Source organism: Cryptomeria japonica, chromosome 3 (assembly GCF_030272615.1).
Source record: "Cryptomeria japonica chromosome 3, Sugi_1.0, whole genome shotgun sequence".
NCBI lineage: Eukaryota > Viridiplantae > Streptophyta > Pinopsida > Cupressales > Cupressaceae > Cryptomeria > Cryptomeria japonica.
Genome location: NC_081407.1, coordinates 560,372,240 through 560,389,125, shown reverse-complemented (window position 1 = coordinate 560,389,125; position 16,886 = coordinate 560,372,240). Strand labels below are relative to the sequence as shown.

Below are 16,886 nucleotides of genomic sequence, written 5' to 3'. Positions count from 1 at the left end.
TAACTTTGCACGGTGAGATGGAAATCATCCATGCACCAAAAGTATGAGCGGAGATACACCATCAATTGACACTTATCAAATCTTTCATTCAAATTAACAACACAAGCAAATCTAAATTAATTCTAACTAAGTGTTGAGGCAATTGAAACCATGCAAATCATTCAAATAATAGAGATTACAAAGCAATGCACATGCAATGTATTATCTGGAAATGACCTTAAGCAACAATACATCAAAAACCTCACACTCTCCAAATGAGAGGAGGCAACCTTATATAGTTTTTCAAAATGAATGAATGGCTGAGATCAAACAGCGATCAAGGGCCAAGATTGAAAGTCTTAAACCCTAATTAGGGTTTCTCGAAATACTATCAGTTCAAACAAATGGAAAAGTGACACGTGGCACAGCTGCTAATTTCACTGGGGTGAGTGGCCACTTTCTTCTTTCAAAGATTCAACGTATCTGGACACAATGAGCTTGACCTCCTCCATGGTGACACTTGGCAAACCACCAATCTGGAAGTCGACGAGGTCCACATCATCGGTACATGTGGCAAGGATGCCTTCCCACTCAACTGCTTGGGTGAGGAAGGCATCATCGATGGAGAGGAAGTTTTCAATCTTCGAAAGATCGCCTTTGTCAATCATCCCTGAATCTCTGAAGAAGCTTGCCTGAATCCTGGCTCTCAGGTTCTTTGCTTGTAAATGCTTCTCCCTTAGGCTTTCCTTCTTCCAGATCTCTAACACCACACAGAATACCTTGCCCAGGATCTCTCTAACACTTGCCTCTGTCTCAAAGCACTTGGTCTCGGATTTCTTCAGAACCTCAGTCCAAGTGACCAGAGTATAGTACCATGTGCCAAAGTCGTACCTGTCTCCTGTCTGTATCATGCCTGCATCCACTAAGCTCCTCTTCGACATGCCTCGGATAACCTTCAGATGAGGGAGTATTTCATTCTGAATTTCATCCACCTCTTCCCAATTGGAGGCTAGATCCTGGATACGATCAATCAATAAAGAAGTTGCCTCGTGTGCCGATACTAAGATTTCTGCCAATCTGTCAGCACACACCGAAGCGTCTGAAATCCATTCCTTTTCTTGAGTGTACGAGCCCTTCATATCATCATAGTCCTTCATTGATCCCTGCTGAAGAGGCTATGGCGGAGTAGCCAAGACTTCACGGTTGAGTGGGCTGGTAAGATGGAGAACATACTTCTTCCACTGTTGGTTCTCTTCTTCAACCTTCTTCCTCCTTTCCTTTTCATGAGCCAGCCTCGTCTTTAGAACATTGCGGGAGTCATCAAAATATTGGATCTCTTGGTCCTGGGTGGGCGGCCCAGCTCTATGGTGGTAACCTTGTAATCATCTGCGGTGACATTGTCTCTAGTCTTCCCTTCTTTGGGCACCGCTATCTAGACTAACCTGAATCCGGCACTGTCTCTCTGAATTAGGGAAAACATCATGGCGGGTTTGGGTGGTTTAGCTATAGCGGGTTCATTCACCTTCTCCAGGAATGCTGCGGTGACCTCCTCGGTTTAGTGGGCCTCTTTGGGAACCTTGGCCTTTATCCTTGCTCTCAGCCAATCCGGAATGGTTGATTGTTCTACAGTGTTCCGATCAAACTCATCATCTGCCTCTCCTGGGTTTGCTGGTATGCCATCCAAGAAGATTGTAGGTGCTTCAATTTGCTCTCTGTCTGGACTTTGGAAGACCTTTTCCACTACTTCTTCAACTGGCTGGGAAAGCACTCTTACTTCATCATCAATCACACAGATGTTCATCTCTTGCTCCCCAGTTGCACTCTGATTGGGCGCAATGGAAGCAGCACTTAGGATGGAGTGACTCTCGTTGGATTCTCTTCTCTCACCTACAACCCTTTTCCCTGTGACCTTTGTGGAGCTTCCAACCAACTCCTTCCTCTTTCGAGACCCAACACTTTCTGGATTTCGAGCATCACCGGCGGAGGTACAAGGATTGACGGACAGAGTATCATCTACTCCCATTAATTCATAAGTCAAGGTCACACCTTTGGCCTTCAACTGTTTTGTCTTTTTAGATGCCCACCACCTTGACTACTCAACCACCGACCTCATGAGCTCTACTAGATCTGATTTCTCTCCCTCTGTCCAATCTATTAAGACTAAGGGTTCATTTTTCATCTTCTCAAAGCCCGACTGCTGAAGTTCTAGGCTTTCTTCTACCTGATGGGCAACTCTGAATACTTCTGTTGCTCTCACCATACCCAACGAGATTCTTGACCAGAATCTCTTCCTGATCTCTAAGCTATCGGCTGCATTAGCCCAGTAGTCTTCTAGATCCAGTCTGTGCTCAAACGTTGTTCCTTCGACCTTCTTTATCCTATGGAATGGATCGAAATCTTTTCTTGCCTTGTATTGATAGAAGGGATACCAGGCCAGCTCCTTCTCAGCGGTTGCAGCAGCCTGTGATGATGGACATGTTTCCAGCCCATTACAAATTGTAAGTGAGGACGTCCCTGCCCTCTTCTGCTTATCCCTTTGAATCACTATATACTCCTCCAATTGTCTCACAACCTCGAGCAACACCACTCAGTTGGTAGGGTAAGTTGGAAGCTTGTATGGAGGCCCGGAGAATCCCTGAATTCGAAGGTAAGTGAATTTTGGATATTGGATGTACCAACACCCGAACCGACCGATGAAGTCCATAGACTCTTGAGAGAGCCTCTGGTGCAGGCCACCTTGAAGTGTCCGGGTAATGTGCATCAGGAAGGTATCATTCACCCTTTTGAAATGGAATTTCTCCTCCATGTGGAGCTGGGAAAGCAATCGTATACTAGAAACTGGTTCTCCTTGTTCCCAACTTCTCCTCTACAAGTGAGACCTCTGTACCTGTAGGTCCTAGCCAAAGAATAAAACAAGTAAGAACTCATGAAGAAAGTCCTATTTGTCTCCAGGTTCCTTAGCTGGTTGTCTAGGTTATCACTGATCATCTGGGCCCAGTCTATCATTTTTACTCCATTGATTATTTCATTAATGAAATAATACATCCAAGGTTCGAATGGAGCTCCCTGAGGATTTCCTATTATTCTATTGAGCAGGACAATCATGTCCCCAATGTCCTCCTTGAAGTATGCTCGCACTAGGCTCTTTCTCTGGAGTTTGGAGGTGCCCTTCCTCGGCTTGTCTAGCCAGGAATGGTTAACTCTGGCATCATATTCCTCTAGGTGGTCATGGTACAGACTGTCAGCTTCGTCCTTTGTCATATACACTACGTTGTGGTACTCTAGGATCCTAAAGGCCTCTCTGATGGCCTCATCGCTGACATTTCCCAACACTCTTCCATCAGGTGCAACAATGTCCTTACTGATGGGGTTGTAGTGTTTGGCACATTCGACTACTAGTTCGTTGCACTGCATGGTAGGGAGGATGGGGTTGTAGTGTTTGGCACATTCGACTACTAGTTCGTTGCATTGCATGGTAGGGAGGAAGCCAGCAATATGCACGATACCACTCTTCATCATCTTTCGCGCAATGGTGGTAGGCACAAGGTTGTCCAGACCAAACATTCGCTTCTTAAATTCCCTCAGATTGACGTGTCCGAGGTTGGTGTCGCTGATGTTCTTCCACTTTGAATTCATTCTCAACTCTAGAGGAGCATCTTTGTCTGCCTGGAATTTCATAACATCTGGGGCCTGCAAGCGAATAATGAAATTTTAAAGTTAGAAAATGATTTGCAAAGTTTTGAAAATAACAGGGCTGCGAAATGGCTAAGTGTTGGAAAATTTTCCATTTTTATTCTCATACTTTGCCATAAAAATCGAATTTCCACCTTAAAACCCTCAGTCTTAAGGCTGGTTGTGGTTACCACCAAGTGTCAAAAGTTTCAAAAAAAATTCATACTTAGCCAAAAAAATGATTTTCTTCCTCCAAAATTTTCGAAAAAATCATTTATTAAATTCTGGAAAATATTCAGAAAATTCATAATTTTAATTTCACCTCTGACTTGGATAGAAGTAAGGCTAGAATTTTCTCCAGAATACTCAGAAAATTCAGAAAAGTTTAGATAATTCTTCCTCGTGCTAGTTGCCTTTCTCCAAAAATCTGTAAAACTTTTGCCAAAAAATATTATCCAACTTCTAGCAATATCTAGAATTTTCTCCAGATGATCTTCAAACTGACATACTTTACTAAGCTCTCCTTAGTAACTTTGAACTTCTTGGTGTAATAATGAAGTTGATAATGAAGTTTTTGTAGAAAAGGTTAAATCTTCAAGTAGAAACCCTTAAAATCATCTAACTCATACTTCTAATTTGAACTTCATGTTTCCCATTTTTAAGACAATATCTCAAAAAAAACATTCCATTTTGATTTAAGTCTGAAGATGTTTATCAATTCTCCAATATTCCCTTTCAAAAAAAACTTTCCATTTTGATTTAATATCTCAATAATCTTTCAATATTCTTTTCCTCCAAAAAAAACTTTCCATTTTGGATTTATTTTGAAGATATTTAATAATCATTAGATATTTTCTTCATTTTGGATTTAATTTTGAAATCTCTGTGGATTTTTTTGTGACATCATGTTGACTTTGTTTGACCTTCCATGTGTAGGCGGACTTTTGGAAGTTTATCTTCATCTTCTCCAAGTTTTGGCGGACTTTGCCTACCTCTCCAAGGTATGGCAGAGTTTAGAGGGCCTTCCCATGTGTATGGCGGACTTTGGAAGGTGCTCTTGGGCGGACTTTGGTGGCTTCTCCATCATTTGAAGACCTTGGGCAGAGTTTTGAAGCTCTTCCATATGTTTTGCTAGGGACACCAAGGGCAACTAAGACATGGCAGAGTTTGAAGAGGGCTCAAGGCATGGCTCCCACCTTGGGTGGACTTTGGAGACACCTCCTAGGGCGGACTTCTAGCAACATCCTCTAGAGCGGACTTTAGGCAAGGCTCCCACCTTGGGCGGACTTTGATGGCTTCTCCAACTTATGGCGGACTTTGGGGGGTTGCTCCATCATGGCCTCTTCAACACATGGTGGACTTCAGACTTGGCTTCTCCATCACTTGGCATGCTTGGGCGGACTTTAGGCTATATCCCTATGCACCCTACACATACATGGCGGACTTTGGTGGTGTCTCCCCAATGCACCCTACACATACATGGCGGACTTTGGTGGTGTCTCCCCAATGCATCCTACACATACATGGCGGACTTTGGAGTGTTGGTCTTCATGGCCTCCCAACCTTGGCAGACTTTGGAGAGTGCTCCCACATGGCCTCCCAACCTTGGCGGACTTTGGAGAGTGCTCCCACATGGCCTCCCAATCTATGGCGGACTTTGGAGAGTGCTCCCACATGGCCTCCCAATGCATGGCGGACTTCAGACTTGGCTTCTCCATAATGGCAGACTTTGGTGGTGTCTCCCCAATGCACCCTACACATACATGGCGAACTTTGGAGTGTTGGTCTTCATGGCCTCCCAACCTTGGCGGACTTTGGAGAGTGCTCCCACATGGCCTCCCAACCTTGGCGGACTTTGGAGAGTGCTCCCACATGGCCTCCCAATCTATGGCGGACTTTGGAGAATGCTTTGGAGAGTGCTCCCACATGGCCTCCTAATCTACGGCGGACTTTGGAGAGTGCTCCCACATGGCCTCCCAATCTATGGCGGACTTTGGAGAGTGCTCCCACATGGCCTCCTAATCTATGGCGGACTTTGGAGAGTGTTCCCACATGGCCTCCCAATGCATGGCGAACTTTGGATGGTCTTCAACACATGGTCTCCCGCATCGTGGTGGAGTTTGAACCTGCAACAATACTTCAAAACCCTTGTTAGCCAGACTTAGAAGAATTTTCAAAGAAATTTCAAAATTTCACAGCTTAATCAAATTTAACTAGATTAACTTGAAATTTGAAATCCATGCTTAGGTGGATCGTCTGAAGCAGCAAAAAGCCTAAAATCTAGGGATTTAGATTTTTAGGTCGAAACTTGGAGTTTTCGAGTTCCGGTCGAAGCTAGTCATTGGTGCAAGTGTAAACCCTAGGTTTGCATCCCGAAAAAGCAAAAAAGCCTAAAATCTAGGGATTTAGCTTTTTAGGTCAAAACTTGGAATTTTCGAGTTCCGGTCGAAGCTGGTCAGTGGTGCAAGTGTAAACCCTAGGTTTGCATCCCGAAAAAGCAAAAAAGCCTAAAATCTAGGGATTTAGCTTTTTAGGTCAAAACTTGGAATTTTCGAGTTCCAGTCAAAGCTGGTCAGTGGTGCAAGTGTAAACCCTAGGTTTGCATCTCGAAAAAGCAAAAAAGCAAACATCCCTAAAAAATAGGGAAAACTTTCTAAAAATAGCCATATCGGGGATTGGGCTAAAAATGCCAAAAACGAAACTTCCTAAAAAATAGGAAAAAAGCAAAAAATGCAAACTTTCTAAAAATAGAAAGTTGTCCAAATTCGTCCAAATCAATTGCGATCTTCGTCCTTTGGCCTTTCTAAGCACTTTAGTGGTGTTCGCATTCCGGAATCACATAACTTGCAAAAACTAACTTTCAATCGTCAGGGCCTGAAATGCTCTGAACTAGACAAGGCTTGGGGAAACTATAGCAAAAGGTCACAGGACACTAACAAAACCCTAGAAAGCAGGAAAAGAGAGGGTCCCCATTTGCAATGGGGCAATGTGTGAAAAAGGTCACAACATGTCCCTCCCTATAACCAGAGACACACCAAGAACAGCTATCACGATTTTGAGGAAAAAATTGGCAAACCCTCCAAACTATTGCAGATGAGCAAGATGCTCGAAAAATAGACTGCAAACAAGAGACTAGTGTAGATGTTCGCACAACAACTCCAGGTGCGACTAAAAACAAACTGCAACAAAGTACAGTTTTTGAGGAAAAAATCATAAACCCTCCCATGATTTTTTTTTAGGGACTATTTAAAAACCTACAAATAATTTTTGAAAAAAAAATTATTAAAACCCACAAATTTTTTAAGGGAAAAAAAATTAAAACCCATCAGTTTAATTTTTTTTCAGGTAAAAAAATATTAAAAACCGAAACAAACATCAATGCCCACCTTTTTCCAAGCACGAAAAAATGAGGTACTGAAAAGATGTTGAATACACAAAACCCGAGGTACGAAGTTCAATGCATTGAGACAAGTACAGGCACAAATTCCAAGGCAAATTACTAGCACAAAATTCGAGGCATGGAAAACGAGGCACCCAGAAAAATCTAAGACCATCCCAGAAAAGCTCTCGAAAAACCCACCAAGAATTTGCACTCAGAATAAATTTTCAACTTGAACTGAAAGGTCAAAAACCCTAGTCGAAAATCGCAGAAGCCCTAGGCGGCCATGAATGAACTATAGAAGTCAAAGATTGCAAAGAGGGACCATCACAAACGTCGCGAAAATAGACACAAGCGTCGCGCGTGAGATATGGTCGCAAGAAAAAAAAAAATAGACTTTCGTCACAGCACAAATGGGAGCCTCCACGCGGATCAGAAGACGTCGGCACAAAGAAACGTGGGCAGGAAGCTTCGCGGGTTTCAAAGACAGACGAGGTCAAGTGCAAAGAGAAACAAGCGTTGCGGAAAGAAGAAAACCGACAGGCGTGAAAACAAATGGAACAAAAAAACGCCCAGTCCAAAGATGCAGTCGCAGGAGACCTTGGCCTTCAAACACAAGCCTAGCAGAAATCCCAATGAACAAAACTGTGCTTAGAGACACACGTGGGTTTTTCTTCGCACAGACCAGGAACAAAAATTTTGAACAAGACTGAAAAATTTTCAAAAAGAAAAACATTAAAAATTTCTTACGAATTTTTATTTTGAAATTTTTTTCAAAATAGTCAAAGGCTCTGATACCATAATACAAATGCAAAAGCATATGAATTTCAAAGAATCGATGTTGTTCAATTAATCAAAGAGACAAAGCTCCTTTAAATAGAGTTACAAAGATGATGTTTCTAAAAGAAACAATCGTTAACTAGAGGTGAAGTTAGAAACAACTTAAATGACCATTATAAGCTTGGAATATGAAGATCACTGATGGTCCTAATCTCAGCTACAATAAAAGGCTTGAATCTAAATGGCAAACCCCTCCCCAAGGCTGGCTCAAAATCAATTTCGATGGTGCAGCCAAAGGAAACCCAGGTCCTTCAGGCTGTGGAGCTATTCGTAGAGACTACAGAGGCATTTGCAAAGGTATGATTGTTGTCCCTATTGGTACTCAAACCAATCATAAAGCGGAAGCTATGGCAGCCCTTCAAGGCATTATCCTAGCCAAAAAATGGAACTGTCCCTATCTTTGGATAGAAGGGGACTCTAATAATATAATAAAGTGCCTCAATGGGACTTCAAAGCCCTCTTGGTCGATTCACAATATAATTTTTTCTGCTATTGAAATCATTAGAACCTTCAAAAAATGCCATATATCCCATATCTATCGGGAGGCCAACTGTTCTGCTGATTGGGCTGCAAATGTGGCGGTTAAGAATGAGACTATTACCACGTGGATAGGTGAGAGCGGTCTCCCTGAAGATGTCAGACAAATCATAATTGATGAAAGATATCGAAGTACCCCAAAGACTCTTGATTGACAGGGCAATTATGATAAGTACTGAAGTAAGCACTTCAAGTTACTTCTATAATGAGGTAATTACTCATTTTAATATCAAAGCCAGCAAAACGTGTTTTATAATCTATCAGATCATTAATGCCACACACGCTTTCTAGGTATTTGTTTTAGCTCCAAAAACCTCTCTATTTTACCAGTTCTGTAATTTTCAAAATTTGGCTGTGAGAAATGACACCATGGGCGGAAATAGGAGACAATATGAGCCAAGCAGTTGCAAGGAGTGGAAACCGAAAGAAGAGGTGTGGGAAATTTTGCAGAAGGGTGGTCTTTCGAGCTTTATAAAGAGACTCCACGGCCGTGATGGAATGATCACTAGCTTCTTCTACAAAAATTGGAAGAAGGGTATGCTTAAAATGGGCGACCAACTGGTGGAAATTGACGAAGATTTAATAGCTAAAGCTACGGGTCTCAATAGGGAGGGCTGCAACTTCTACAGAGACAGGAAGGTCAGCAGGGAAGCCATTGAAAGGACCCGGTCACAGAGAGAGAAGAAAAGACTAGTAAAGTTGAGTAAAACCTATTACCCGCCTAGGGCTTTTGCAAAACCCTGGCGGGAAATTCTCTTTGTTTTAATGCAGTATATAACTCTAGATGGTAGGTTTACGAAAGTCTATGGGTATCATTTTGTCCTGTTAAACCATTTTAGGCATAATGATAAGGTGAATTTCCCTTACTTCTTGCTTTGCTCTATGAATGCCTCCCTAAAAGCCTACAAAGAAAATCCTCGGGGTGATACTGCAATGCACCAGGGACTTATGGTCCTCATTTATGACCATTTAAAGGCTAGTCAAATCAACTGGATGCAGCTCTCTGTGGACTCGAAAGAAGATATGTCTGATTCTGATTTCTCGGAGGAAGAGGAATCAGACAATGATTCCTCGACTGATAATGAGGATAGCTCTGATGACTCAGAGTATGAGAGTAGTAAGAAGAGGAAATCAAGACCCTCTTCTTCTAAGAGCAAAAAACCTCAAAGCAAACCCTTGATTAGTATCTCTTCGGAAGAAGAGTACTCTGATTTTCCTGAAGAGAAGAAGAACCCTAAGGGGTTGCTGAAGAAAAAAAGTAAGAACCAAGCCCAGACCCGGAAGAAGCATAAGAAAACGGAGGAGACTGGCAAAGATCCGGAGGAGACTGGCAAGGAACCGGAAGATGACAAGCAAACTAGGACCCTGGAAGCTGAGCACAGCCTGGATATGGAGACAATGGAGGAGACTCTCAGGGCCGCCGACACTATTTCCGCCCTCCATATCCCTAAAAACGAACAGATAACCCCTGGAAAAGTGACTCCCTCTTCTGGCCCTCCTCTCGAGGCCTTGAATGGTTTTATGAAAACTATAGAATGGCTTATTGATGGGTATAAGAAAACTGCGGATGAGTACAAAAAACTTTGCAACAGAGTCCTGATCCTGGAGACCATTAACATTGGAGAGGGGAACACTATGGCCGATTATATCGAGGATCTTAAGAACACTATTGCTAAAGCGGAAGACATCAGAGATGCCTTTAATCCCAGGTTTGAGAAGATTGAAAAGGAGATACAGGAAAGAAAAACCCTGGCGGAAACTAGTGAAAAAACGCTCTCGGACACAGTCGCCAAAGTGGAAAAGATCAAGGAGTGCCTTAAGAACATTGCGGAGCAGAGCCTCAGCATTCTGAAAATCTTGGCCAACAACACCCATACCCTCATCAGCAAGCTAGATGACGAAAAGGAAATCCAGGAAATTGACCTGGACGTTGAAGGAACAGGGGAAGCCCAAGGTCCCAGAACCCGCACCCGTGGGAAGAGGAAGGAAAAGAAAGTGACTAAGGACCTGGAGGAGCTGAAAGCAGTCAGGGCGACCTATGATGAGCTGGTGATAAAGGCAGAGGATCTGCTTAAGAAAATTGCTATGTAGTGTCTCCTTGGTTTCTTTGCTGTTTTTTGTTGTTTAGCTGTTCTTTCTGTTTGCTGGCCTTTTGGCCAGTCGCTCTGTATGTGGACTCTTATTTTCTCTGCTTTCTTTCTTACTATGATGTAATGGTTTCGGGTCCTTAAAACCTGTTTTTCAATCAATCAAAACACAGAGAAAGATATTATTCTAATAAATATAAATGATATTATAGTGACATGAAAAGTGTAAAATTTCTTTGATATGCTCAGGGTATTTTTTTGTTTTTTTTCTTTCTTTTTTTTTTGAAAATTTACATTTTGGAAATCAAAGAAACTTTAAGCATTCATCAATGGTGATTGGAATTTTAGCATTCATCAATGGTGGTTGGGTGGTGTTGAGCACCATTGGGGCCAATCAAATCAACAAATATGGGTCGGATAGTATATAAACTTTTCTTAATGACTATAATGTTTTAGACCTTCATTGATACATATTGGGAAATATATAAATTACGAATTCCATCACTCTATAATTCAACTTGTATAAAAGCAATGAATGAACTTTGTAGACTAATGTAAACTTTCCACATTTGGGATAAAGGTGTTGTTGTGACGTTTTCACACATCGCCCCATTGCAAATAGGGAACCGCACTTTTTTTGTTTTCTAGGTTAGTTGTTTTAGTTTGGTCGTCTAGTAGTGTCTCTAGCTATTACTCTTTTACTTGACGAGGTGCAGTGCCCTAGGTTGTCAAGAAGTGATCAAGTCATGTCTCTCTTTGTAAGTTGTACTTGAGTCAACTAGCTCTCAAGACCTTAGGAAATGAACGATTTAAGATGATCATTTCATTTGATCATCAGCATCATGTGCCTTCAAAATCAGAAATGGAATTTTGAGTCTTATGGAGAAGTGGAATGTTTGATGAGAAGGTAGTCAAGGCATAAGCAATGATGAAGAAGCCTTGAGGTTACTTTTATAAGATGAGTGGAGAAGCCTTGAAATGGATGAAGTGAGTTAGTAAGTAGCAAAATGGAGCAAATCTGGTCACTTCCAGTGACCCCTCAAATCCACGCCTTACTTCATTGTCACTTCCAGTGCATGTCCAAATCTCTAACCAGCCTCACTAAGAACTTCCCGTTGCATGTCATAAGTCCGATCACACTGAATAGGTCCTTATGCTTGGTGAGTTGAATGCTTCTTGAGGGGTAAATGTTTGATGTTTTGAGAGTTAATGATGTTTGAGATGAGTGGAATCTGCTAAGAATGAGTAGAAAGTCTTTATAAGCGAATTATACTCATGCTTTAAGGTTGCTTCCACTTGCTCCCCAAATCTCCGACCTGTTGGATGTTCACTTCCAATTGACCCTTAAAGTCTGACCTGCCTTTATAACACTTCCAGTGGTATCTCAAAAGCCGATCTGTCTTAGACTACTGCCATTTGGCTACCAAGAGCCCACCTTAGATGCATATGCCTTCCTTTTGCTGAGATCAATTCTTGGTGAAGCTGAATACTTAGGACATGAGGGAAAATTTTGCTTGAGACTGGTAAAGTCAGCTAAATAAGAGTGGAAGCACCTTGAATGGTTCATTGAGCAAACTATATTGATATCTTAGGGTCACTTCGACTTGCCTTCAAAACCCACGACCTTCTTGTGGCATTTCCAATGCAAGGTCAAAACCCTGACCTGCTCCAAGTTACTTCCGGTAGTGCTTCAAAAACCGATCAGCTCATAAACATTGCCAGTTGGAGTCAATCAGCCCGAATTTCTTGAAGATGACTACCAGTTGGAGTCAAAAAGCCTGAACTTATTGCTTAACATCCAATTCAAGGCTAAATGAACGCCCACTTCCACATGAAGGAAAAATTCACGGCATTCAAAGAAGACTTCCAGTGAGGGGTGAAAACCACGACCACTGCCAATGGACCCACAAATCTGCAACCACTGTCAGTAGGACTTCAAACTCCGACCATGCCAATAGTACTTCCAATTGGCCTTGAAAAGTCCGGCCTAGGGTGTAAAGGAGAGAGCAATTTCAGGAAATGATCAAATGAGAGATCAAAGATGTTGACAGGATGTAGAGGACAAAGGTTGGAAGCCTTCACTTCCACTCGAGGGCTAAAACCACGAACAAGGCATTGCCAGTGCCTACTCAAAACCCTGACTTGCTTGTCATTTTCAGTTGATGATGAAAAACCTGACCTACTTGATAGCACTACAAGTTGCACTCCAAATCCACGAACTTCCTTGGTGACTTCAAATTGGAGGCAAAAGGTCTGATCACTTTGCTTACTTCCAGTTTGACCTCAAATCCACGATCACTGCCAGTTGGACCCTAAATCTGCATCCTTCTTGAGGGTGACTTCCAGTAAGAGGTGAAAAGTCTGACCTACATATGTTAGTCTCAATGACCCTCCAAATCCATGCCCAAGAGTAAAGCAAGTTTCAGACCTGAAAGTTGACTTAAAAATCAGACCTATTTTGAAGATAATCTCAGTCATGTTGATGTAAATTTCACCAAGTGTTATCTTTCAAGATCTGATTGAGGGTGATGAATATCAGATTTCAAGTCAGCGGTACCAAGAGATAATTCATTTCCAGATTGATAAAGTGATTAATGTTGTGTAAGTTACGTTTCAATTGATTCTTCTTAATTTAAAGTGTCTTCTTTTCAGGTTCGACACAAGGATGAAAGGATGAAATGAAAGACTCAGGCAGATCAAAGCAGATCAGACCTAATTGAAATTACAGGACAACAGTGATGCCAATTCATTATCAGACCAGCAGTTCTGAGACAAATTTTACTTGCAGAGCTAGGGTTCTAATTCCATCAATCTATAAGGCAAATTTTTTATTATACTACTGAAGCAAACTAGGGAGGTCTGACTTATATGAGCTAGGAAGGCATTCTTACCAAGCTTTGAAGCAGATTGCAATGACTTTATCAGACCTGATCCGAATAATAGCAGACTGAGAATTGAAGGTTTGACATATGGAAGTTAGCATGAAAATCATCAGCATGAGAGATGGAGGCGAATCAAGCATGACAGAGTCTACCAAAATCATGAAGGGAGACTCATCAACATTGCAGGGGAAGAATGAAGATTCATCTTCGCAAGATCAAAATCAACATCATGAAAAAGTAAACACTTGTGATGAGTTACAAGATGGGAAAGTTGAGGTAGCACCCAATCATCACCAACTCACCTTCACACATCATTCTAATTCAAGGTGTCTAGGTTCAATGCACCTAACTCATCCAACGAGGCAGATAACCACCACATGTGGGCACAAAGTTCGATGTACCTACCCTCATCATCTATTGGTCGAATTTCAAGGGAGGACATGTGTCCTGTAAAATGTAATTTTATCATTGGTCAAGCATTAAATGCTATGTAATAGGCGTAACTAACCCTAATTAGGGTTTTCATCTTTCGATCTTGGCCATTGATTGTCAATCAATCTGAGCTACTCATTGTAAAGAGCTATCCATATAAGGCTCAGTTTTCTCATTTAAAAGGGTTAATAGTTCAATAGTTAGGAGATCAAGAGCAACAAGTTAGAAGTAGAGTAGAGTAGGAGGAGAAGGCAGAAATTGTTGTCAAGCTTGTAGATAAACATCGTTTTCATTGAATTTATGCTGGAATGTGTTGTTTCTTCTACATAAATGCATGGTTTTTTGTTACATCCTCGTGTTAGATGGTGTTAATTAGATGAATGGAAGCTATTGTGGATGACTAATGGTGAAATTCTTATGTTCATAACATATTACTAGTATTTCGCTGATTGTGAAGTATCTTGCCTGGTCAACTGAACTCTCTTCATGAGCTTAACTTTGATTGCTACTTACTCATTGATATGCATTGCATTGATGGTGTCTATGCCGTTGGTAATAATTTGAACATCATTTTTCTCTCCTTACAAGATCGCAGAAAACTTTGTGGAGTTGTTGCTTTGGATGGCAAAACAAAGTCTAGTTGAATTTCACTAAGTCATTCATAGTCTCTTACATTCTAGGATTAAATTAGATTCCCAAACCCTATCTCTTTTGTCTTTTTTTTTAAATCAAGTAAATTTCACATTCCAGACGCATTCAAACATTCAGGTTCAACATAAGTCCCCTTTGTGATTCCAGCAAAATCACATCACAACCACTGAGTCTATCCAAGAGCACAACAAAACCTAACATTTGGAACCTTGGAGTCATTCCATTTGATCATGCAGTTTAGCTCTTGGGAGGATTTTGTTCAAGAGAGGATAGAATACTTAGTATTTTAATTTGTGTTTCATAGTGCATAAATAACAAATCAACGGGTATCATATTGTATTCTTCCAATTATCGCCATTTGCATTGACAAGGTAATGTAATTTGAAATGGGATCATATGATGCGCTAAGTCATGATTCCTAATTGTGTAGATGTAGCTTGCTTTCAACTTGAAATGAAATCATCAATTATATGTAATGTTATTAACGATGCTATAATTGAGATTAGAATCATCACTATGTGTTATAAATTAAACTCAAAGGTAGGAGTTAAGACTACACATGCATGCATTTGTCACTTGGAAGCAAAATTAGTAATTGCTTATGAATGATAATTTTGGGGCTTTAAATGAAATATGGAATTTGTGGTTTTTAAACATAGTTAATTGAGCCTTGGGTACTATTGTCACATGAAATTGCACCTTGTTGGAACTAGTATAACATTCCAACAACACAATGGAAATGATCTCTAGCGTGGGACACTTTGTAATGCCGCCTTCTTAAGCACCGATGTCATGTCCCCTCCTTGATTGATATATATAACCTAAATGAAACAATTATTATTATTAATATTTATCAACGAATTATTATTTATTTATTTTATTTGAAATTAAATTAATATTATATTACATAAATTATAAACAAATATTACAATCTCTCATCTTTCTAAGAAAGTATGCAACCAATAATGTTGAAGGCAATTCACTTAACATAGAGCGGAACCACAAAGAGGTATATTATATTCCATGTCGATGATTGAATTGTATGTCTTGATCTGCAAATAGGCAGATGCTCAAATAATAGATTCCAATTTGTTATTGTCACCACTGTCTTTGTTATTATAACCCAACGATAACAATTATAATCACTTTCCATACACCTATATTCTCTTTAATTAATGGTGGTATAGAGTTTGCGTTCCCAACTAATCGTTTTCCATCTGTCATCGATATTATTTGTTGTCTTCTATGAAATCGATATATTAAATACCGGAGGCTGATTGAATTCCGTTATATAGTTCTCTCCTTGCTAGCGCTGATCCACCCGTTGCCTTAGTTAATTCCTGTCATGCGTTCTCAATCCCATATGGTAGTATTTTAGTCGTTGCCCCTATAACCGACAATATGGTTAAGGCATAATATTTGCTAGTCAATGTTAATCTTGAGGATTTTCATAGACTCCTCTAATCGTGTCTCTGAGCCAATACGATCTTCGTAATGATATCTACTAGAAGTTAAAAGCTCAATTTGGTTTTAGTTATTATCTTCATTAAAGTAAAGCAGCAATTAATAAAAGGCACGCCTCTTAAATCAAGCACCCATACAAAAGGGTATGGCTCAAGATATAAATGGGAATGGAACCAAGGTGATGTGAGGAGGATATAAAAAAGGGGATTAGAAAAACTTATTTTCTATTATCCTTAACGGGATCTGCACATTGAAGAAATTGCCTACTTGGCTAGATCTGTTGCAAGTGAATAACTATATACATGAGATGGAACCTTGATTGCAAGGGTCAACAATTAAGAAAGAAAGATCGAATTGGATCAGTGGCAGCCAACTACGGTTGCTGCATAGCAGTATGCCACATCATGTTTTAATGTTTGTGATTTAGGCCTGCATTCTATTTGGAATAATAATCAATGAATAGAACCTATATATATATAAATATATACACACACATATATATATAAATACTAATTCAGACAATAATTTAAGGAATATGAATTAAAGCATAGTAATGTATAATAATATATGTTAATTATCGGTAAATTGGTAGCTCTCCCACTAGGGGACATTACAACTGACAACTTTGATGACCGTTAGCCTATCCAGCGGATTCCCGTAGGCTAATAAGCTAGGGTTAGGGAACTCTTGGGATTTTGCTGACTGCTCAGTCCAACTAATCCAGCATAATTGGTGTTGCTTTGAGCTCGGTTTGTTAAGATTTGCATTACAAAACTTTCTAGAGGGGTTTCAAACACCAACTTGGTCAGTTGGTAGTGGTACTACTTTGGGTTAGTCAGTGATTGCATTGGATAATGATAATTTGGCGATTAATGATGTCCAGAGGTATTATTTTAAATTACTTTAATGTATTAAAGTTAAATTAAATAAAGTGACTTTATATTGGTGTCTAGGGGGTATAAG

The 16,886-nt window shown here is 40.5% G+C and overlaps 1 protein-coding gene across 2 annotated transcripts in view; it reads right to left on the bottom strand.

The window, feature by feature from the left end:
- LOC131029908 (uncharacterized) overlaps window positions 1–16,886 on the bottom strand; it is a 296,098-nt gene that overhangs the window by 133,334 nt on the left and 145,878 nt on the right. The window lies entirely within an intron of this gene.